Consider the following 26,068-nt stretch of genomic DNA (forward strand, 5'->3'; position numbering starts at 1 on the left):
TGAATGCATTAGTTTCTGTAGATATTCTGGTTTTGGAAGTTCGGATTTGTAAGTCGCTTTTGAAAAAGTTAATTTTAAAAATTATTATTCCCTTTTGCCACTAAGCTTGTGTAAGTTTTTGTTATCAACAATTCCAAAGAAACGCAAGAAAATGATCAATTTTATTGTAAGCGTAAATTTACTTTGAAGATAACCGATTGGTAGTAGCATAACAGTTTTTTACTTTAATCCATGTGCAATGGACATCATTGATTTTTATTAACCCCTAGAACTGAAATGACGAGTCTAACTCGCACGTGCGAAACTGAATTTCGCAAATTATCTCACAAACAGGTATACGACGTTTGAACTTAGAAATCAGTACAAATTAATCATTCTCAGTTAGACATTGTCCATTCCTAAACAATAATATTCTTCAAATTAAAAGAATGGTAACAAAAATATTTTCGTCGTTATTTGCAAACGCAGAGCTATTAAACTTGCCATTTTCTCGTCGAAAAATCACATAAACGAACAAACCATAAGAATCAATTTGTTTTAATGACATTAAAAAGCTTACCTAATATTGCAATAGAATTGTAGAAGATAATGAACATTACACAACTGATTAATAAGGCCATATCTGCATGGCAAGTCGATTTACCAAAACGTCCACAAAACCAACACAACTCTTTAACCATTCTTATAGTGCAAATAAAAAAGATTTTCATAGAATTTTATTCTTTCTACAGCATTTTGTAACATAACACAAGAAGATGGTGAATTAGGAAATCAGTGAATTGGTGAATTAGGACATCGGTGAATCGATAAATTAGTGAATTATGGTATTGATGAATTAGAAAGTCAGTGCATTAGGCAATAAATGAATTAGAAAGTCAGTGAACTAGGAAATCAGTGAATTGGAAGATAAATAAAAATTACGAAATTAGTGAATTAGTGCACCTAGCATGAAGGACTCTAAAGAACATCCAAAATGTGTTGGGTCGAGGCCAACCCGTGCGATTTTCGACGCGATCGTTCGACAGGATACAAATAAACAGGCGAAGATAACACGCTGAAACGCTCCGTACGCGGTCTTCTTTCCGCGATAAACTTCCGTCTATCGGTGTGATCCCCGTCGCTCGTTTCGCCATGAGATAATTCAATATCGGCCGTCGCTCGTCGTCCCATCGACGTTCATCGAGTTAATAAACTACGATCGAAAAAAATCGAATTTCCTCGGTTCTTCTTCTTTGGCTTCCTCCTTTCTCAGTCCTCTTCCGTTCTGGATCTTCCTTTTGCATTTTTCTTCTACATATTATTCTGTAAGTAGGAAACAATTGTTAACCCTTTAAGTGACAGGGGAAATTTTCATATATATTCGAGAAATGCCAGACAATTTGAAACGAAGATGCATGATTATAAATAAAAATTTATGTTTCGATCAGCTTTGATCTAAAGTTCATACAATTCTTATGCAATCCTAAACACACTTTGGACTTCTTTTATTATTAATAAAATCAAAAAGGAACTTTTCGCAAATGTAAGAAGGAACGATAGGTAAATAGATGACTATAAAAGAATAATTAAGTTACATGAGATGACCCTGTACTGAAGAATACTACGATAATACTAACATTTTTTATTTCTCTGTATATTCAACAAAAAACTGTGATTTACAGAAGAATTTTGAAGAAAGTGGAGACAGAATTCAAAGATCTCTTCTCTTCGACAGAGTAATCTTATTGAATTGATTTGTTTCGGCCAGCTGTCACTCAAGCTGAGTGGAGCTGCATACTATGATCTTGACCCAGCCATTTTAAACGAGAAGACCTTTGTGCTTCGAGTGTTTTTTATCATTTTTAAATCTATGGTGTTTCGTCATCAAAAATTCTTTCCTGTCGACTATCAGGCTTGTTGCTAGGGTCTCTTAAAACTAATCTCAATTGGTTTCTTAATCAATTTCCCGTCAAACAAGAAACGATAGTTCAATTGTCTCGTATTAAAAGTCTTCGGGTTGCTTTGCTGCTTTCCATTTTGTCTAATAATACAGTACTTTCTTTACAAGCATAACTGTGAAGCTCAAATTCGGTGTATGCACCCCGCTGATAAAAATGGCGTCAGTTGGAGAACAATGGCGGCCATCTTTGAGGGAGAGCCAGCGCGTGCTTCTGGAAAAAAATAAATATATTTATCGAATATTATTTCTAACAATCAGTTAGCGAGATTGAAGACAATAATTTAATAATATAAACTGTGTTTAAAAAAAATGAAAGTCTGACCAATTTCAGGACTACCAAATAGTTAGAACTCTATGTAATTCGGTAGTTTCTAGCCAAAGGATAATATAAAGATCAAGTGAAAACAATTTTGTCAAATCCAACATGTAACTTGAACATTCTTTAGAATCGGCTTCGTACAAAAATTACTAATAATTAATAGCAGTAAGTTCAATATAATTATAAAACAAGAATCTTGGTATTTATTTCTCTGTCGTTACTGTCTCTAGTGATTGTAGCTATTTCTGTCTTATATAACAAATTCCTAACAAAGAATCCAAATCATAATACATAAACTAAGAGTGGAAAATTACACAAAATGCATACGATATGAAAAACCACAAAAAACATTCAGCACCCAGTGTTGTTCGTAATATCTTTTAAAAAATAATTCTTCATAAAAATTCCATTTCTCTAACCGTCCCCTTGCAAACTTATATTCGGCCAAAGGTCATCTTCGAAACGCCCAACAATTCCACTTACGGAACACTTTAAAAATATAAAATAAACTCGGCAAACTCCAAAACACCGAGCATTGCGCCAATACGAGAAACCCCGCAGCTCTTCATACAACATCCGCTACAAAACAAACAATTCCCCATCAAAATTCTATCTCCCAACCCTTTCCCAGAAACTTTGTATTCCAGAAAAATCTGCAATCCAATCGAAAACCAAAAAAGAACTCGCCGCTATTCCCGGACCCCCCTAGCAACAACTGCATCGTGAAAAATTCCTTCATCGCATCGCGCAGCGTCGAATAATGATCCGCTGGAAAGCGCGGGAAACCGGGAGAATTCGAAAAATTGTCGTCTGTCTGGTTGTCGGTGGGTGGGGCGGCGAGGGGGCGGCGGCGGGGGAGGGCGGGGGGTATCGAACCGTCCTGGGTTCTCTAGGAGGCGAGCTAGCCACCGTGCACACACCGGGGACCCATCCAGGCCTGCAATTCGTGAGCAGCCAGCCTGGAGGGGGAAGTGAGTGCACACAGCGTGCGTTCGATCTAGCCGGTCTCTCTAGTAGAACGCGTGCCGGTGATTGGTCGGTTTGCTCTATGTGGTGGGCGGGGATAGGCGTATGGGAGTACTAAATCGAGCTATGGTGTCCCTTTTTTTTCGCTATCCTCCTCTACCGGCCCCCTCTCTAGCTCTCTCGCTCGCTCCCCACCCTACAGCTTTCATTCAGCCCTTCCCCTCTCTCTCTCTGAGTGTTTCTCTCTCTCTCCCTCTCTTTCTCCCTCTCTCTCTCTCTCTCTCTCTCTCCCTCTCTCTCTCTCTCTCTCTCTCTCTCTCTCTCTCTCTCTCTCTCTCTTCCATGCGTTTAGCTGCAAGCATTCGGTCCCCTATGAGCTTTCCAGCCATTTGATCCGGCAGAAGTTGAACTTTTAGCATGTTTGCGACTTCGCGGGACACGCTCCCGCTCAGGGGGTTCCCTGAACAAAGAGGCATCGGGTAATTTGTTGGACGCTTGTTTTGGGCCACGGTTTGGGCGAGATGTGATCTAAGTATTATGGACGATGATTGGAATCGTAGAGGCGATTACGTTCGCGTGTGTTTTGTAAGAGTTGTTGGCGATTTGGGATTGGAATTGATTGTAGGGAGGGCACTAACGAGAGAATCTTTTCAATCAGTGTACGCTGAGTTTAATGAAACTTGAGAGAATTTTGACACATTTCTTGTCGGCGAACATTCGCTTTGAATGAGTGAGAACATCTCTTAACGATAGGTTCACGGATATGTGTTGTATATACAATTTATTGAACTGTTCCTAGAAAAGTTAATGTCCGTTCATTGAGGTCTCAGAAATTATAGGTTTAGAGGTAGACAGTTAGGATATATATTAATATGACTTCATCAATCGAAATTCATATAAATATTCACCAAATAATATTTATAAAATTCAGTATGTGTCGAATTGACGCGATCCGTAAGCCTAGTGTTAAAGTTGAGGGTTGAAAATATATCTTTTGCAATATTTCTGACACCAGGGGGCGCAAGAAGGAAATCTAAATTGTTTATTTTGAGGTGAACGATTTAACACTGAAACTACCGAGGAATTATATTGATTTTTTGAAGTTTCTTCATAGAAACTCCAAGAATGCACTTATTGAGACTTTAATTGATTCACAATTCAATTTTGTGTTGCTAAATCAAATTCTGTAATGATTTCTCAGAGGAACATCTGTCATTTATTTGATAATTGCAAATAGAAGACATAAAAATGAGGAATTTTGACCTATTTGATAGTTTTAGCGTTAAAAAGAAAATTTCTCTTTTAGTTTCAGAGATATTGTAAAAAATATGCTTTCAACCCTCAGCTATGAAATTTTAAAAAGTTTTGTATTGTTAAAAAGAAAATTCCTTTTTCAGCTTCAGTGATATTGTAAAAATTATACTTTCAACCTTTTCAACTTTGAGGGGTGTTTTCAGCCCTTCGAAGTGGTATGTTGGCCGATAAGGAAAAATTCGCGTCAAATATTTTCTTGAGAATTGTCCCATACAAGTTTCATCAAAATCGGCGTGTGCTGGTTGAAAATGTTCCCATGTAAGTAACGATTAGTCATGGAAATTTGTAATGGAATTAAACGGTGTGGTTTAATGGACAGCCTTAACGTGTGATTAGATTACATTTCGCTCGGTTCTGATGCGAATGACATTAACGATCAGGAGTGATTTGTCTCTCGATAAACGTCAGGCGGAACTTCATTTCGTTTGTTCTGTAATGTGTTGGAACGTGATTAGGAGCACCTATCTTCGATGCTTGTAAGTAGATTACGCGAAGGGGTTAGCTATGCAAAATGGAATTTAACTGCCGGAATGTCCCGTTAGAATTTGAGTGTTGATTTGGAATAATTTCTCTGCTTGTTTATAGACAATTAAAATTTATTTGATTGCAAAACGGATGAACTAAACGAATTAACGATAGAGTTTATTGAAGTTGATTGGTTCCCGTTGTCTTATACGAATTACGAAAGATTTACTCAAAGTTTGACTGACTGGTCATCCCATAAGTAATGCAGTTTTCATAATTCTTTTATTTTTTAAAATAAAGATGAACGAAATTGTTTTTAGCCTGAAACATATTCTCCTTCATTATCTATAAATTGTTTACCTATACATTGTAATTAATTTTAAAAAGGTTTTGTTTTTAGAAATAAAAGAAATGTGAAAAACCGTATTATTTATGAAATGATCCAGTGTGAATATGAGGAAATCAATTTTTATCTTTTGCAATTTGCCTTACAGTTATAGAGAATTATAATTTCATTTAGAGCAACATATAAATTTGTTCATTGAAGGTTGTCGCATTTAATTTTTTTGGTGATGTGTTAGACTTCAAATTTTATTGAAATTTGAAGATATAATTATAAATCATTGGACAACATTCTTATTTGTAATATGTTTGAACAAATATGAATAAATATTTACACAAGTCATGTATTAAACATATATCTATGTTTTAAATATTCGTCACCTCTTGTTCACTCCATTTCAGGACAGATTCTATTCATAAATTTGGAAAATACTCTACTATAACTTCAAACCATACTATTTGCAACAAAATATGCTAAAAGTATGTACACAAGAGATTAATGTTCGTACTGTTCAAGTTACAAATATTTTTGTTCTAACAGGAGCACATTTATTGAAATTTCGATTATCTATCTATATAATAGGGCTAAAGAAGATGATCATATCGATCTGTTTGGTAGTTTTAGAGTTAAATAGGAAGAGAATACTAATTAATACAGGATTAACCCTTTCCTATATGATCTCCATCGTGATTGTATTACTTATATTTTAGTTATTATTGAATTAAGGGTGTCAGGGTTTATTACCAAATCAATGTCTTCAATAATTTCTTTAATAACCATCTTTCCCATTTTAATAATATCTGCTAGGTCTGCCATTAAATTTCGATTCCATTATAAAATAGAACCAACAAAAATAGATTGCATTACACTTTCCATTAAAAAATATAACGAATAAAAATTAATCCATTAAAAAATAGAACCTGACCAAAACTATCATTCATAAAAATTTAAATGAACACAAAAGAAAAATTATTAGTTCTAAAAAGAAACAAATTCACCTCATTTCTGACAATATTTAATCTGTTACGTGCGAAGATTCATTAAAGTATAGGTACTTACAAAACCATCAACAGATGAAGTCAAATTTATATTGGATGCTTAAATAATACAGAAAAAAACTGTATATTGGTCTTTTGCTGTTTGAGTGGTTAAATCATTTGTTTGCAATTTAGTGTTCCAAATATAAAAGTTTGATCTCACGAAAATGCAGACTTTCGGCCTCAAAGGGTTAAGTTACCCCTATGAACCTCGACAAGCCATAGGCCAAAGTGTTAGAAGAATTCAGCAATAGGTAGATACAAGATCATTCTGTTAGTGACACGTGGGTCAGAGGAGTTAGTAAATATTAATGAACAAATAATTCTATAAATCCATATAAATGTTATATAGTATTTAAGGCTGTTAAGGGTGTCCTAGAATAAGTTGGAAATATTTTGAGGGTGGCTTCGGCATAACAAAATAATAAAAAAATGTAGAAAAACATATACCTACCCTATTCGTACTTGTTTCCAAGATAGATATAGGGAATTAAAATTTCGACTTTGAAATATGAGCTTTTTAGTGTTTTGATGTGCTGAAACCACCCCCAAAATATTTTCTACTTATTCTGGAACTCTCTGTGTATATTAGGTAACGGAAACAGTTCGTGTTATTTTATTAGAAATGAATCGAGGCCCGATTTCAATTAGTATTTCACTGGTTTCACCCCTTAACCTGCGATTTATTTCATAACAGCACCAGAAAGAATGACTTCGTCTTTAATAGTTTACTAGAAACAAAAGAGTATTCCATGTTCACCTGTATCTACATTTACTTTGACACGTTTCTAAGAAAAATCAACGATAATAAGTAAATTATTCATTCACATTTATCCACAATTAGCAACTGAAGTCAGACAACTAGAGTTATAACAAAAGAATGGACTTCAACATTATTTCTACAGATATTATTATTATTACGATGTATGATTAAATATATAGAATCTTGTCTCGACATAAATGTGTTAAAGTGTAGTCAAGAGAATTCAGATCTATTTTCTTTAAATTTAGAAATCTTCCTCACGAGTCTGACACCATATTCAAAAAGTTATGAAACTTTGTGTGTAAATAAACTAAGTTTACTTTGAAGAGGCGAAACCACCCTTTGAAAAAAAGGAAATTTTCCTTTTCCGTTGAGTACCTTGGGAACGGTAAGAGATAACCAAAGAAAGTTTCAATCAAAAAGACACTGTTCTTCCAAGTCTATAAAATTGCAACATAAAATTCTTCAAAATACCCCCACGATCCAACTTCTTTCATAATAACTTTCAAGTAGTTAATGCAATTTCTCTTTTGAATTTTATTTGCATTTTATAAAGATAATTCGTTGGCTTTAATACAATATTCTAACTATGTAGACTGCTATTGAAACAAACGGTGGTTGCAAACGTGTTAGGGATCAATGACGTGTCTCGTATGTGTCTAAGATAAAACTTTTTATCAAAATGAAATCCAAGTGGAATTTCGTATCCATCAGCTAGTTGCATGATAGTAGTTGTTCAAAAAACGTGTACCTATTGGTATACTTTCCGTAGCAGCTTGAATGTGTCCTACATAGAGCAAACTGCAAGAGTAAATGTTCGTAAATCTATTAGTAAGTCGTAACCCTTAAGTTTTAAATTTAACACCAAAACTACCAGACGGTTCAAAATAATCCAGTTTAGAATATTCAATTTGCAAGTATTTAAATTATGACAAGGCTTTTGCGAGAAATTGTAAAATGAATTTGGGTATTTGTATGATACAGCAATAAGGGATCCATCAATTCTCGAGAAATGTATTGTACTAATGTTTGTAAAAACTTAGAAACAAGTCACTCCAATTGCTCGGTAGTTTTAGTGTTAATGTTAGGTCGTGTAATATGGAATGTCAGATTTTCTTTACTCATAAATGTTTTTATCTACCTATTCTTGTTGTTATTCCTTTGTTTTTCATATAACCTGTTAAGCAGTTTCATTGTCGATTATCAGAGTAATTTTTTGCTAAAAAGTTTATCCTAATTGTGTACAATAACTATTTCTTAAAAACATGTATAAGTACCGTCAACATTCGTATAATTTTCTTATATGAATTCAAATTTGGGAATAACGCTGCGAAAACCGTTAAGAATATAAAAAAAGCATTTGAGGCCAATACGAAATGAAATTTCGGTGATGCCTCTTTGCAAAATAAAACAGTAGTTTATAACGATGTCTGTAGAATTTATTAATCCTAAAAATTCCGAATTTTTCAAAAATGGAATGTATTCACTATAAACACGTTAGCAGAAGTGTATCGAATCAAATGGAGCATATTTTGATGGAATATTTTCTTTTGGAACATCAAATAAGATTTCCTTTTTTGAAAAAATACGACGGTTTATATTACACGACCTAACACCATAACAACAGCGTTCTGACAAAACGAGGATGTACATTATATTCAATGATATCGGTTCGGACAGTCAGATTTAATTACCGACGGCTTAATAACGTAGCCTCTGAACAAATAAGTTCTCTGCTGCTGTTTTGTAATTTCTGACATGTTTTTAAGAATCTAGAGTAAAATATTATTGACAAATTCCTGTTCGTTTTTAACATTAGGTTTACAGACGTTTATTCTAGTTTACTCTATTGATTAAAGGTAGACAATTAAAATACTTAAAATCTACATAAAAGTGAAACTGACAGGTGGTGGTACCTAAAATTTACATATTGTCTCCCTGTAATGTTTACATTTCGATATAAAACTATCCTCATATCCAGCAATCGCAAGTATTTTTTCAATATCCGTCCCAAAGCTTAAATCCTCATAAATGTTGCATAGTTTCCACATAAAGTAATAAATATTTACAACGTCACTGAATAATCAAAATACAGTTATTATCACGCATACAAGTGTCTTCAAAATCAGTTACTTGATAAGATTTTTCAGAAAAAATCAATTTCGCTTGAAATTTCAAAATGTTCTAATACTAGATTACAACTTACACTAGATACAAACACTCTTTCTACTGATAGTGAAGCTGAATGTTTATTAGTAACAAATCTATGAAAAGAATGTTAATTTTCAATTTTAACTATTAGTTTTCCGCTGTTAAACCTGAATTGCTCCGGTTCGTTTCGGTCCACTCTACTTTACTTTAAACTCGATTTTACCTTGTTACTCCCTTTTTCGCTACTCTTTACCAGTTATAATTATTTACATAGATTTTATTTTATCGTTTTATTACTATATCTTATTTTGTTCCTATTTCGTTCATTATACACGTTAAGTCTCGATGTTATCCTTTTTGCTACACGTAGTTGCTCTCCGAGATAATTATTTTATCCTATCAGCCATATATTACATACAAATATATTTATTCATTGTTATAATATACACTGTTATCTTTCGTTTACAATGATTTTAATAATATCAACTCTCGCCCCAAAGGCGTACTCCTGTATTTATCTCCGTCAAATTTTGTAACGTCAGGGAAACATTTATTGAAAACAAACGCCTTTTATATAGAATTTTTAGCTTATGATATTTTTAAGAAACGTGAATACGAGAATGAGTGTGCGCGAAGGGAAATAAAGGAGAAAAGTCTAGTCGAAAATAGCCTACACAACGTTGCAGGTCCAAAGTTACCATTTCGATTTTGATGGGATGTATTTGTGAGTTTGTGATAGTACGAGTGAGAAGAATGATTGTGGAGGAGAGAATGATTTTTGAGTGCGAATGTCCGAAAGAAACTCGTGCGTTCGCCTTCGTGGTAATAAGTTGTGTGTTATTTTAGTTGTGCGTCGTTAGTACTGTCCGTTGCAGCGAACCTGGCACTCGTGACGTCATAGGGACAGAAACAATCGCTTCGAGAAATCCAATTGCGAGTTCGGAAACCGCTCTCCTCGCTCTTCGTTGCACGATACGATTAGTGTGCGTGAGCACCTCTGCGAATCATATTTCAGAAGTGAAAATTCGTGTGGGCAAGGCGTGCGCCTTCGAATTTGACCAATCAGACGAGAGTGCCAGGTTCCCTGCAACGGACAGTATATAGTTTCTTATATTAATCGTTTACGATCGCCACATTTCTCTGGTGATTACCAACTAGTCGAAGTAAACATATATTTTTAAAGATATTTTTCTATGGGTGATTTAAAATAAATATATGGATATTAAAAAATGTAGATTACTTGTGTGTATTAACTAGTTAACTGCGTTTGACAAATATACGCGTCATCTTAAAGTTTGAAATGATACTAATTCTTTCAATGATGAATTTTTTTATTTGTTCAGATAAACTTGTAATTCTTCTTTGCTTTGCTTTCATCACAATGTACCTTAGATGCATTCCTTCTGCGTTTGACGAGTACACACTTCGTTTTTTGATTTTACTGCGCGCGAAACGAGAGATTTTTCAAACTAAATTCCACAGTTAAACCTTGCCTTATAACAATCAATCTCGCGGTGAAGATTTTCATGATTCAACAAACATAACTATTACTCAGTTCCTTTGGTTTCAAAGTAAACATTATTCTTCTGTAATCAATTATTATGTTTAAAAGGAAACAATCCTATAAAATATGCCTAGAACTTCCTCTTTTTCCAATAAATTATTAATGACAAAGTAGTCTTGTCGATCAGAGCTGAAAAAGAAATTATAGGGCAAGGGGTTAACAGGTTAAGCACAAATTTATGAATTTTTTCTCACTATTAAATCTGAACTAATCAGATTCGCCCCGGCTCACTCGTTCATGCTAAAACAAATTTATTAAAAGATTCAACTCTAACACTAAACGTAATTTCGTATACACCTATACGTACTGCAACTAATCAAATAACTAATACAACAAAGGTAAACAAAGGTAAACAAGTTAACCGATAAACATCTCTTATTGCAAACAGAAACCGAAGGAAAGTGAAAAATCGAAAAACTGATTAATCAGCTGATACAGGAATCGAATTGATTAAATGAACGAAAATAAAACGAGGATTTCAAATGAAATTTCAAAACCGGTCATGTGACCGTTCGCGGTTTATACGTTTAATGTTAAAAATTGAATTTTGGCCCAGAAAAACGGGTTGCCAGACCACTGTGCGTCGTAATGGAGTTTCGCATCAACCGATGCCTCCGATAGTTTGCAATCCGGTCGCTAGATTGGATGGAGAAGCAACGAGAGCTGCAGCCCTCCGTTGCATCGGTATCGGGTGTACTTATATGCGAAGAGAGAGGGAGAGAGGGAGAAAGAGGGAGAGAGGAGCACGATGCTTCTCAGGACGCGAATACAGACTCTTCCAGGCTAGTCCTTTTTCCTTTGGCCGTGGTTCTCGTCCCCGCAGGACAGGATTGACCAGTTCTCCGGCCGACGCGACGCGACGCGAGTTCACAGGATATTCAAATGCGCCGTGGCAATGTCTCTCCGCCTTCCCTCTTCGCTCCTCGTTCCCTTTGTTCCTCCAGTGCTCCTCGGGAAGAAGCATCGCTTATCTCTGCGGATAGATTAGAGAGCGTACAGTCCCTGATTGAAAAATTAGGGCCATCGTCACTCTGAACATTGGTAATTAGGGGATTTTGGGGTCACTGGGGTGTATCTAACACTGAGAATTTCAAGTTCAAGATGGCGGATTCGAGGCGTGATATAGAAATTCATTTTGCATAGCCGAAATGAAAGGAATCTTTGCGCTGACCTTTTCTTAAGGATAATATCATTAGTATAAGTAATATGAATAAGAAATAGGCAAGAAATAAGAATATGTAATACAACATATGAAACATAAATGATGAATTACAAGATATTCCACTAAAGTTAATCCAGGTTCTCTGATTTAATGTTGTCTAACTTGGTTGAACACTTGAACCCCTTTAGCTTCGATTGGATTGTGAAACGTTTCGCAATCAAGGGCTATTTAACCCTTTCGTCCCTGAATATGCATCTTTTTTTGATATGATTCTTGTGAAAAGAAATTTGTGGCCGTGCACTATCCAAAATATCTAATGACAGTTGATTGGCACTTAAGCTGTCGGCTGTAAGCAAAGATCCTTATCAGGTACGATTTTCCTTTATATAGACGTTTTCTAGCTTTCTGGTGATTTAAAATGTTCGTTGTAGCTATGTGTCGCTGTTCGAGACGAAAGGGTTAAGTGGGGACACCATCTAGAGACGTCATAATTATAGGTAAATTTGAGAAATTCTTTTGTTAAGAGCTGTTAACTGAAAACTTCTGATTTTTTCATTTGATAGTTACTAATAAGAAAATTCCTAAAGTTTACCTATATTTAGGTCGTCTCCAAGTGGTGTCCACTCATAATTTGAACAAGTCACTGCATAATGTAAAGTGTTAGAAAGAAAACGACATGTTTAATGTTAAGGTTCATATATTTTTTAAATTAAGCATGCCATGCATATTTTTATTTGTGTAATGAATATAGTTCGGCACTGTGCAGTTGGCGATTGACACCCCATGACGAGTCTAGCTCCTCATTGTAGCGCAAGGGGTTAACCCTTTGACCTCAAAAGTTTTTCACTGGAAATATTTGATATTTTTTCAGGAGATATGGACAGTGTTTTTTTTTTATACTGACTAATGAGAAAATGTACGTAAATTAAAGAACTACATTATTTCATTTTAGTAGTTTTACATAGTGATGTACTGTATAAAGTTTAATATTAAATATTAAATATTAATGTTATTATTAAATACTAAACTTAGTATAATAATTAAACATTAATATGAATATTAAATATTGAACTCTATAGAATACATTACTATGTAAAATATTAATAATAAAATAGTTTAGTTCCCAGTATTAAATATTAAACTTTATAGTTTTGTTGCATTAAATTAAGTGGCGACTGACAGTCATCTGAGTGCAAAGGTTTAATTCTAGAACTACCGAGCAGTCGAATTGACTTCCTTTTATTCTTCTTGTGATATTATAAGAGTATTTATTGATATTTTTATTGGCTCACATTTTAGTTCGTACGTACCACATCAGGTTATCTAGTTATTTCTCTGAGAAACACTTGTACCTTCTCAATAATTATAAAAGGAGAAATCATAGTTATTTTGACTTGTCTAGTAGCTTTAGTGTTCACATTTTTCACGGTAATAATAGTACTGGAAGTTCAAAGGGTAATTTAATAAATTCTTAGTCGGAGTGTTAACCCTTTGTACTCGAGAAGTTTCACTGGAAATACTCAACATTCTCTAATGAGACACAGATGACATTGTCTGAAGCTTAACAAGAAATCGCACGTGAATTGAGGAACAAAACTATTTTATTTCAATATTTCACATATCAATGCATTATACAAAGTTTAATGTTAAATATCAAAGTTTACAATTTGGCTGTGTCAAATCAATTGGCGACCGAGAGACGCTTCTGGAATGCAAAAAGTTGAGGCCAAGAGTTAACCAAAGAAATTAAGTCTGAGTTATGAAAAATGAATATGAGGGAAAGACTAGAAAAGAATCAAACTGTTGATACATTTTTAGACGGATGCTCCGTTTTTAGATGGCTCCGTTGATCGAACAAAAATTGAAGTTGTGGATTCTGTTAATAAAACTATAATAGATCAATTAAATCTGTGGATTCCTCGAATTCTGTGGATAGAATTATAATAGATCAATTAAAAAAAAAACGGATCAAACAGATCTCTACGAGCTACGATATAAATAAAACAAGTTAACGTACATTTCATTACGTTAGATTTTCTACTGTAAACACGTGTTTTTCTATTGTGTACAGTTTAAATAAAACTGATGCATTATTCTAATATAAAATTAACAAAGTGAGTTTTGAGCTCTGAAGGCTGAAGTATTTACGCCCGAAAACTCGAGCTGTCTGTTGCAGTATTAACATCTTAAAGTTTGAGCCTACTAAATTTGAATATTAAATACGACGTTTTAAGCATCAAGACGTTTAAGATTAAAAGAAGAAATAATTTTCTTTATAGAATCTATTAGTCTGCTAGTTTTTAGATTTATATTTAACTCAGATCGAATTTTCGGAGCTCCAAATTCGATGACTAGGGTTCTTTACAACATTGGTGTCGCCGAAAATACTAGTCACTCGACTTAAACTTCGATTCATGTTTTGATTCGATCAATGTCTTGTCCTCAGAGTTGAAGAAATGTCTTGAAGATTAAACTTTAAATTTGAAATTTCCAATGCTGTGTTAATATAGCAACGAATGGTTCGAGTCTTCAAAGACTCAGCTTCTAAGCTTGAGCCATGAAGCTTCGAAGACTTTAGCGTTTTACAATGCTAATTAAAGCTAGTGTTGTAAAAATGAACCTTCAGAGCTTCAGCTCTAAAAGCTGAAGTCTCTAACGCCCGAGTCTTTAAGCTCCAAGACTCAAGCCGTCTGTTACTATATTTGCACCGCGAAGCTGAAGCTTAGGAAATTTGAAATGCATCGAGGATTGAACTTTAAGTTCGAAATTTTCAATGGTGTGTTAACATAGCAACAAATGGCTAGAGTTTTCGACTGTTGTTCAGCATGAAGACTCGAGCGTTGAAGACTCTCGAGGCTCAGTTCAAGCTTTCAAAGCGTTCAAACTTCGAAAACTCAGCCTTTCAGGGTGAGATTTGAAGTTAGTAAATCTCAGCTTTTAAGGTTGAGCTTTAAAGCTTCGTTTAAAAATTATAATTTTAATATTTTATCTTACATTGAACGTAGTCAATGTAAATTCGTTATTTAATTATTCTTTCGACATTAGAATGAATTATTAATGATTTGGTACTATAGTTGCGCTAATATTTAATTATTTGCGTTAATAAATACTTTCATTCGACAGCAGTGTTCTTTTTGTAATTGTTTTTAATCAATCTGGAAGCTTTGGTTATCGGTTATCACCATGGTCCACGTAAACAATGATTATTTGAAGATATTCTTGTATTATAAATAATGCGGTCTAACGCAGTAGCATTCAGCAAGAAAAACGTGTAATAATAATGACGCGATTCAATTAAATAATTTGATATCGTGTTGCTTCTTCGTTTTGCGTATTTTGCCTCGTGAAATCGTCCGGCGATCAACGTGGTAATGGATTAAATCGATCTTCCAATAGTCTGGTAGTTTGTTCATTTGCAAAGTGTACTTCTTGGTGATACGCTGTTATTCTGTTGGAATTATGTAGTAATCTTGTTAGTGTATATCTGTTTTTGTAGAAGTAACTGTATAACTGTAGATATTACATGGTTCATTTAGTAAGAAGTAATTAACAGGATTAGTTATAAGAAAGTTAATTGGATTTTGGGTAAGATGGTTTCTGGAAAGGTCATAGATTGTAATTAAAAGCATCGAATAATTAATAGTGTGGAGTAAAAGTGTATTAAAAAAGTTTCAGTTCCAATTAACTTCAATAGAAAGTTATTTATAGTTGAGTAGCTGAAGCCTTAAATAATTTGAATAGGTTTTGCATGACTTTTTATCATTCATTAGTAAAGTTTCAGTTGCAACCAACTTAAGACGAATGACATAAATTGCGCTATATTATTTATGGAAATGCTATGAAAATTATTTGACATTTTAGGGAATTTTAGAGAACTTTAAAGTATCAAATATAATTTTCATAGGTTTCCTATAAATAATCAAGTTCCTACTAAGTTGCTACTAATTTAAGGAGAAATTTTAGCGAGTTTTATTTTGAAAATCTTATTATTCTATGCAACTGTATAGTGTTCAATTTTATACTTTCATACTTATTTTAATATAATCGGAGATCTTGGAAAAGATCGTTTACTTCGTAGTCTATATCCTTTCGTGATTACTGTCATAATATAGTACTAGAAAAATCAAGAGTTGCTGAAAATGTCCTCAGAATATTGTGTTATTCTAAGAATAATTCAATTATTCAAAGTTCTCGATATAGTTACAGAATAGTGGAACAGAACCGGGTTCTTAATGTATTTCTGTTTGTACCAAAAAAATCGCATGGTAAAAAGAATTTCGAACAAGGCTAGATTCGTTGGATTTTAGAGAATATGAAAATGATTATTTTTGAAAAGAATTGTTTCGTTCGCAAGAAAATAAGATTTAGTGAAAAGTATGCAAAAACCTGGTTTTCTCCATAAGGGTGGGTAAGACTAAGTACCTTTTAAAACTTTAATATAATACTAAATTTTTTATTTTCACAAGGTAAAAATATTAAAAAAGTTGTTTCCAACAATTTCAACAAACATGAAATTCTTGTAATTTAGTTTAACCTATAGAAATTTATATTAAGGGCTACGGAACTTTTATCGTATTTATAAACAATGTTAGTTTATCTGAACTATATATAAAATTAATTTTAATTACTAACTAAACAAAAATAGTAATTTTTTGCCATAAGTTAGAAAATATTACTCTCATGTGCCACTGTAGCCAAAATGAGTTGATCTATTAAACGTTAAATATTTCTACTTCGGTATAAGATAGCGAATAAAGCGAAAAAATATACTGTAAAGACTCTAAAATAATAACAGTATTTTTTTTAATGGATTCTTCACTGCTAAGAGATTAAATGAGAAACACAAAGCAACCACTTCATCACCGAAAAGCTGAAATTTATCAAGCGACAAATTTTAGTTTTCAACTTGATAATTAATTAAAGTTAATTTAAATAAAACTTACAAATTCCATCTTCGTTTGCATAGAACACTGTGATGATATATGTTCTGAGACTTATCTGATATCATCATTACCACTCGAATGTGACGGAATGTTTTCATATGAGATTACCAATATATTTTCATGATCATCTCCTACCATTTATTTTCGTGTTTTGATTTTATAGTTCTATATAAACTTACAATTAGACTTTCAATTCAATCATTATTCATTCATTATTTCAGGAAATCGCATTATTCATGTAGAAATGATTGAAAAATCGCTTAGTAGCTTCTACAAACTCTTTCATTAAATTTCATACGCCAATTAGAAGTCTAAAGAGTGATCTATTATATATTGAGAATTATTCTATTAGATGATTTATATTATATTTATCTAATAGAATAATTAGATAATAGAATAATACTTCGCAACTCATATTAATTTCTTCACCTCGCACATTAATCATTTTGCTTGCCATTTTCATTCATTTGAATACATTTAATTCACTTCTTCCTTACTATGTATGTTTACAGAAATATTTTCTTTCTTTTCGTGCAACCAACGTGGTTTAATTTTTTATTTTTGTTCTTTCTTTATTTTCTTTTATTTTCTTCACATTTTTCGTATTTCTTTGTTCTACGTTATACCTACCTTTTCTGCGTGGAGCTTCTGTTCATAAATTGTTGTTATGATTATTTTAAACTTGATGTAGAGTACAATTTAAACACGTGGGACCAGAATTAGCTGGGGACAAAAATAGTAGCGATGATTCGAAGTAGAACAGTGACTCACGAATTTGTTCACAAAAGTGTGACATAGTTATTTCTGTTAATTTTATATAAAACTTTAATTTTTATAGTGAAACAAGGAATAATATATTACAAAAAAATTAAAGGGCGTAAACAGAAAAAACAGAGAAAATAAATAAATATGGGTTATACAATCAATTGTTGAATATAATTGCAATGTAAAAAGTGTGTGGAATTAAAGGTAACGAAGATAATTATAAGAAATACGAAAGTATGAGTCGCCTAGTCACCTATATACCATCTTACGTTGTACCTCGTATTTTATGTCGTAACATAAATAAATTCAGTTGCAAATATAAACATGCTCCAATTCTAAGAATTTTCTTATGACTCATTGAAAATGGCATAACTATAATTGTGTCGTCAATTTTGGAAGCGGACTAAGTTATATATTTTTAGTTTTGAAATCAAAATTTAAATGTTCGCGTTCGGATGGGTCAGGAAATGTTTTCATACTATGTAACAAAGTATTTTAGAAAATGTTCAGTCTTGTGCAAATAATTAGACTATGTTCAAACATTCAAGTGTTCAATCTTTATTATGACTATATAATGTTCTATGCAACTTGCAAGAGAATATGATTTTTGATGCTTGAAATCACTTAGAAATTTTCGAAATTAACTAACAGCCAGGTGCATCCAATTCAGATCCAGTATTATTATCATTTTATTGTTACATCTTTATGAATATAGGATTGGAGCAATGTATTAATACTTTTAACGTTTAACAAAAAGTTTATGAACAAGATAAAAATATTAAAAAGATGAAGACTCGCTGAAGATTTACTCTTAAGAGAGGACACCACCTAGAGATATCCTAAATATAGGTAAACTTTAGGAATTGTTTCATTAATAAATCCAGTGAAAACTTCTGATGTTTTCTGGATGTATAACCTTGTGCTTTACGTTTAGATTTTTCTACGTCAAAATGTTACAAAATGGCGCAGTTATTCGCTAGCTTCGAAACTCCTTTTCGTACATCCATTGTTAATCGACTCGATTGCAAACAACTGAAACACCTGAAGACAACAATTTTTGTAGATTTATAAGCAGAAATATATTACCTAAAATCTTGCCTATGGATTTTTCGATATCTCAGTCATTTAATTTGTTACAAACATTTGAAGTTAATTTTTTGAGGTAAAAACAGAGTTTTGCATGTTCCACGTAAACAACTATAGTACCTACCTCTAATAATGAATTAATTTCATTACCTTTCTCTCAAATTCTTCTATAATATATATTTTTATTATTTTAATGCGAAGTTTGAAAATTTATATCTGCTCAGATATAAACATAGCCTAACCCAGACCTAACCAATAAATATAACACTCATCCATGAGTAAATTTGTGAGTCATCGCATTTACGTTACAGCCCAATATAAATGAACCTCCTATCGGCCACAACTCACATTTTTCTTGGCAAGACAGCAAGTGTCCGACAATACAGACTAAACTGTGTAATGTGCAGGCGATCTGTTTTACGAGCAACCGAGCTGTATTTCTATCTTGTCGCAGCTTCTATGGGGACGTTTCTGATGCTCACTCTTCTTTCAGTTCCTTTAATATTTTTCTTTAGCCAGGATGTCTTACGATTCCCACAGAAAATCCATTTCTATAAAATTCGTGTCGTATGAAATTCTTTTCTGTAACTCTTTAAAAGATTTGAAAATGTAATCCACAATATAACACTTTTAAAGTAATAAAGTAGGTTAGGCAGTGGCGAATCGGATCAGTTTGGATTTAATAACAAAAAAGAAAATAATAGTTAAAATTGAGAATGAAAATTTGTTATTGTAAATTTGTTAAGCTTCAATATTGGCGAAGAAAGATTTTAAACAACTTAAACATCGAGTGAAAGAAGCAGAAGACTGAAAAATGTGAAGGTTTAAGGGCGATAAAATAGTTTTGTTATGCTTTATATTTTTATATTTCATATTTTTAGTAATAGATAGATAGATAGATAGATAATAGCAATTATCTAATCCTAATATAATTAAAAAAATAAAACGATGGAGAATTGTTTTACTTATTGGGATGCATTATAGGAAATACTGTACCTTGAGTGTTTTATACATTCTTTTATACCATTTTTTTATTTTTGTTTTATATTACATACATTTTGTGTAATTTCACAGTTTCAAATTGTTTATAATTGTATAAAAATCTGCGTTATAGTGATAATAGCTTTTTCTTAAAAGCAAACTTCGAATTTTCATTGAAGTAAAAGAAGGTTCCTTCTCGAATGAGCAAACACACGTGTTCACTCACCTGTTCAGTTAGATTGCTTGTTCACTTAGCAAGATTCTTGAGCGCTAATTTTAATGCTTTAATTTGCGGTGGCTACTGTTGCGACTCACACATTAGCGTACATATTTTCTACGTAATATCTGCAAGTAATCCTAATTGATTGTACGATGTATGTAGATTTATTTTTCTTTGTTATCTTTTCCTTTTACATTTTTTGTAATAGGGTAGTCCGAGGCGATCAGTTCAAATTTTACAGCGAAGTAACTAATAGTTAAAACTGAGAATGAGCAATTATTTTTCATAAATTTATTATAAATAAACATTCAGCTTCAATACCAGTAAAAAATATTTTGATAAACTTGAAAACCTTAGTTTCATAAACGTCAAACTAAACAATGAGAAATAATTCTCACCAAGGGATCTTTTAACGTAATTCACATTACAATAAAACAAAAGTTTTTAAGTTTATCAAAATATTTTTTTACTGGCGTTGAAGCTGAATGTTTATTTACAATGAATTTACGAAAAAGATTGTTCATTCTCAGTTTTAATTATTAGTTTTTCGCTGTCGAATCTGAACTGATCCTATTCGCCTCGGTCTACAGTATGTGATAAATTTCCGGAGCTTGACGTTCGTTGGAGTTAACTCTTACCATTATGTCTTTTATTGTTTCTGGGCTCCGTGAGCTGTGATTTGTGTCTTTTTGTACGTCTATATATAAATAATCATGATATTTATAACCGTATACATGGAAAAATTACGGAAACCCGAGATCCCGCACGATTTAATCCGAATAGCCCCATTTCGAAGGATTTCAAAGTGGATGCGATAAATGAACAAAATACAATATAATAATCTAAAGTACATTAAGTACTGAATTTAGACACCTTAGAGACTAATAATAATAGACACATTTGAATTGCCAAGCTTAGCTTGCCATTTTAAATGTGAAATTTCGGATAACGTATTTTAGTCACAAATTCGTTGCGTTCGTTTCGATTCTAACACGTGCTAGTGGTAAACCATGGTTTGAAACAATTGAAAATGTAGTGAATTAAGTATAGGGGAGGTCTCGAAATAATATGGACAGTCAGCATGCTGACTTCTACAACAAATACAGCCAATATTCTTATTTTTATCCGTTTCGACTCGTGATCTTAATCCCCTCGGTTTACCCTATATTTTTCTTAAGTTTAATTTAAATATTGATATTTTATATTTAGATAAAGGAAATAAATATAACATTCTTTTTCGAACGAATTTGCGAGTCATTATGTATCATGTTTCTTATCATAAGAAAGATACATTCATATTGAAACATCTAAAATTAGATTAAAATACCCAGTATTCCTATAAAAACTGAATTTTCTTAGACTAAAGTTAATGAGTTCATTGTAGAGTTAAAAATTATCGGAAAATTTTATTCGTACATTCTAGAAATTAGTATCATTGAAATTATGGCGAAACCGATAAGAATATGACTATCTCTCGAAGAATGTGTTGAACGTTCTTGATATGAGACACAGTAAGTCAAGGTTTATTCGTATAAAGTTTAATAATTCGAAATTAATTCGCACGGAACTTAAAAATTCGAGATTTCTTTGTATAGAGCACAATAATTCGAAATTTCTTTGCATAGAGCTCCATAATTCGAAATTTCTTCGTTTACAGTTCAATAATTCGAAATTTCTTCGTATAAATCTCAGTAACTCGAAATTCCTTCATTCGAAGTCTACAGCAAGTAGAAAAGGGAAGTAATGAACAGACATACGGGCCGAGACCTGTTCAGTGTCAAATAACATGTAATCCTTAATTTTCTGTGAAACGAAGCATACTATATAATTTTTTGCTCCATTTTCCCTGCACCGTAAAAGTACATTTAACACTGAAATATTTATGCAAGGCAATGTTATATTCAGATTATGAAATATAGCACAAATGTAAATTGCCATAGTAAACATTTAAAAAATCAATTAAAGTCTAATTTCAATCAGTATTATTTTATAATGAATTAACAGGTTATCTACTAATGGTTATTCAATCGACCATTAAGAATTAATGATCGGGAACTAAAGATTTCTTCATCATCTCTTCAGGAATAAGTACATTTATCGAAGTCTGAACTAATAATTTCTTTTAAATGACATAATTAATTAAAGGATTATTACAAAGCTTTTCTTCGATGTACTATCATAAACATTGAGAAATCTATGAATAGTTAAAAAGAACGGTAGTTAAAATGATAAATTCCATTGAGCTTCCTATTCTCACTTCTCAAAAATGTACAGCTTCCCTAGAACAAAGAAATGGATCAAAGTGATCCATTCCGGATTTCCTTTTTTACAATTATTGAAAAGTCACAAATGTTTCTTTAGACAATTATTAAATAATGTTTATAATTCACAAACTAATAGTTTCTATGAAAAAATAAAGAAGACTTGATTTCGACTGTCTTTTTAGTGTCAAGTGCTACAAAATCCTCAAAGACTCTTATATAGTGTAATTATCCATTAATAATAATTATTAATGCTAGTAATGTATAGTCTCTTTATAATAGACTATTATTACTAATATCATTAGAGTAATTATTATAATGTAAGCCTAATATTATCAAACTAATTATTATTAAATATGATCTAATCAAAAGTCTAATAATATTTGATTAAATGTTATAATCTACCGTCTAATTATTAGGCTAATATTATCAAACTAATTATTATTAAAATATGATCTAATTAAAAGTCTAATAATATTTGATTAAATGTTATAATTTACAGTCTAATTATTAGACTAATATTATTACACTAATTATTATATAATATATAGTCTAATCATTAGACTAACATTATTAGACTAATTGTTACGGTGCCCAGTGTAATTATTACTCTAACATTATTATCCAAATATTATTCTCTTACTTACAAGAAATTTAATAAAAAAAATCCGTACCTAAAAATTAGCACCGGACGATTCGCAGTTCCTCCCGGAACAGGCTGCGTGCATTGTTTATAGGGTGACGACGGGAACAATGGACATTTATCGGAACATGTGTCGCAGCTTGCGTCCACCGGACGTTACGACCGTTCCGTCAGTTAACTGCCAATCTGGATTACGCGCGGCTGTGAATCAGCCTCCCGGGAACTCGGAATCTAAACATGGCGGTGCATTTTCTTCGAATAGAACGCGCGTCGCCACGTGAACCACTAGTCGAAATCTCAGTCACCCTTCCAAATTCACTGGAAATCCAACTTTCACCGTTCGAACAACAAAATTTTCTACTTGCCCGTTCAGTGCTCCGGGTACGCCCGACGCCATTTTGAATTCGCGTTTGCCTAGCGTCCATCCATACTGGGAAATCATTATAAATCAGTTCGATCACTTTGAAGCGATTCAGTTTCGAGAAAATTCAAACTGTGTAGTCTTGGAGGATTGTTCTATTATTATTCAGAAATAATTGAATATTCTCCGAAATATTGCCGGTGGAAAAATAAGAAGACATTTCGCTGTTCCTCGCTAACATTGTGTTACCTTCAGTCTTTTAGTTAAGTAATCATAATTAAAATACGTAGTAAATATAGTTTATAACTAAAATAATACTCTATACACGTACTATAAAGTAAGTAAGCAAATATTCTAATATAACGATACGTATAATATGCATTATATAAAAATCTATATTGCAATATACTACAACATATACAATAAACATTGTGTATCAAGCGTTGCTCGGTACCAGCGCGAAACAATAAATTAAATCAAGTTCTATTAACACTAGGTTCACGGACATTTATTCTACAATTTATTTCATTACTTCTAGAAGAATTGATGTCCATTGAGATCTTGGAAGTTATAGGTGTAAAATTGGAATTCACACTAATGTAATTGCATCAATGAAAGTCATCATAAACATTTACCAAACAGTGTTTATAAAATTCAATATACATTTAACAATTGATTCCATAAATACCTATCGTAAATTTCGAAAGCAGTGAAATGTTTGTCGGACAGTTGATTTTATTAATACGTAGACACATTGAAACAAGTAAAAACAAATGAACACAATAAATTTGCTTACTAATAGCAACGAACGACTATTTAAAATCGTTAATTCTCAAGCTTCCATACTAAAAAGTTAAGCATTCCTCTGAAACACGAATCCTTCAACCCTAGATCATAGCGGTTGCCACTGAGACCAGAAGAAATACCGAGTGTCGCAGAAAACTGTCACCACACAAAGAAAATACATCAAAGTAGTTCGTTATAAACATTATAAGCAGATCATACGATACTGAATGAACACTTTCTAAACAATCAAAGCGTGGTAACATTGTTTCGCGACGCCCTGTAGCTGACCATCGGAGCAGCCGGATCGCAAGTTTTCGGAAAACGAATCTGCCCGAGTATTTTGAAAATTAACAGGCCCTCTAGCGCGCGTTCGTCCCTGGGATATGCAGTTCATTCACACGGCTGTGTCTCGCTAAATATAATATGGCGGTGGCCCCGGTCCTCCACCGTCGATTGCCCCCTTCCCCGGACAACTCGGATTCCCCACTCCCTTCGGATGCTTCCCTAATTCAACGCCCCTGTGATTACGTCTCTGCCCCCGCGTCCCTGTCCGGGTTAGCCGCTTCCCTTCCTTCCACTTCACGTCTATTCCCTTCTCTTCCTTTCTCCTCGCTTCGCTCAACTTCCTGTCTTTTTTCTCCCCTTTTCCCTTCTCCGTCTTGCTCTCTCGCTTTCTCCGGCTGGCTGGCTGTCTCCGTTCCTCTTTTTCTCGTGATCTCCGAGCTAGGCAGCTTTCCATTCTACCGAGAAAAGAAAAACTGTGAAGAGGGCTACTGATCTTCTTCTATTTATTCTACTTTAACGGTTCTCCAGACCGTACCCCCCTGTGCAACCAGTCTACTACCTAGACGTTCGCGAGATGAGCACTGAAAGGAATGCGGGTCTCATTGGTCAGCTTTTATTTTTCCTTATCTCATTTTCGATACTAAGTTGCTGTTGGCCAATACGTTGCACGTAACCAATCAGAACCATAAACAAAATCGAGAGACCCTTTTTGCTCCGGCCCGGGGCTCATCTCGTGAACAATGCGAAGTAGCTTTGTCCGAGAGTGCACTGGTGACTCGACTGTATACCGTTCAAATACCTTTCACGTAGAAATTGTCGTCTAGTTTCTGGTACATTTTTCAGTGCTATTGTTTTCGTGGGTTTAACACTTCGCAGCCATTCAATTCGATGTAGCAGAATTGTAAAGTTTAACGCTTTGCACTCGACGATGTATTTCATTGTAAATAGTCATTACTTTCTGATGAAATATTAACCCTTTGCAGTCGAAAGGTTTTTGCCAGAAGTATTCGACTGTTTGATAGAATATGGACGATGTTTGTTGCGACTAATGTAACTAATTAATCGATAAATTAAGGGACAGAAGTATTTTACTTTGATATTCATGTAGTGGCGCATTACACAAAGTTCAATATTAAACATCAAATTTTATAATTTCACCGTATCAAACTAAGAGGTGATTGAGAGTCTCCCGAATGCAATGGTTTACCGATATTCTTCGCAACTAACATTAACAATTATCTTGCATAAACTGACGGACAGACTATTTTACTTCGATGATTCATGTATTTGGTCCGTTGCATAAAATTTAATATTGAATTTAAAATTGTATAATTGTGTTGCGGCAAATAAGATGGCGACTGGAAGGCGCCTCCTCTCGAGTGCAAGGGGTTACTATTCAATGTTAAAATTTCTGTATAATAAAATGTTTCTGGTTTCCAATTTTCGTGTGATCTTTCTTTACAGCACCGGTGAAAGATGTTACAGTGGAAAATCGTTTGAGTACAAAGGGTTAATCCTTTGTAGGGCTACGAATTAGACTCGATATTCAGTTTATTTGAATAGTTAAACAGCTGGATTTTTCCTATGATTATTTGCAATACTATAACTGTATCATGTATAAATACAATTTCAGTGGTTCTTAAATATCTTCGAACAAATGATTAATGATATCTTAAATTACACTTGACTTAACACGTTCGCTGCCAACGTTACA

The 26,068-nt window shown here is 33.1% G+C and overlaps 2 long non-coding RNA genes across 2 annotated transcripts in view; one reads left to right on the plus strand and one right to left on the minus strand.

The window, feature by feature from the left end:
* Window positions 1–23,306, minus strand: LOC143176896 (uncharacterized). The gene is made up of 4 exons (XR_013001401.1): window positions 22,954–23,306; window positions 11,636–11,834; window positions 1,617–2,150; window positions 1–1,302 (listed from the first exon to the last, which is right to left on the minus strand). It is a non-coding gene; the product is annotated as an uncharacterized LOC143176896 (long non-coding RNA).
* The window catches only part of LOC143174230 (uncharacterized), a 38,254-nt gene that overhangs the window by 10,848 nt on the left and 1,338 nt on the right, over window positions 1–26,068 (plus strand). The window lies entirely within an intron of this gene.

Source organism: Nomia melanderi, chromosome 2 (genome assembly GCF_051020985.1).
Source record: "Nomia melanderi isolate GNS246 chromosome 2, iyNomMela1, whole genome shotgun sequence".
In the NCBI taxonomy this organism is placed as follows: domain Eukaryota; kingdom Metazoa; phylum Arthropoda; class Insecta; order Hymenoptera; family Halictidae; genus Nomia; species Nomia melanderi.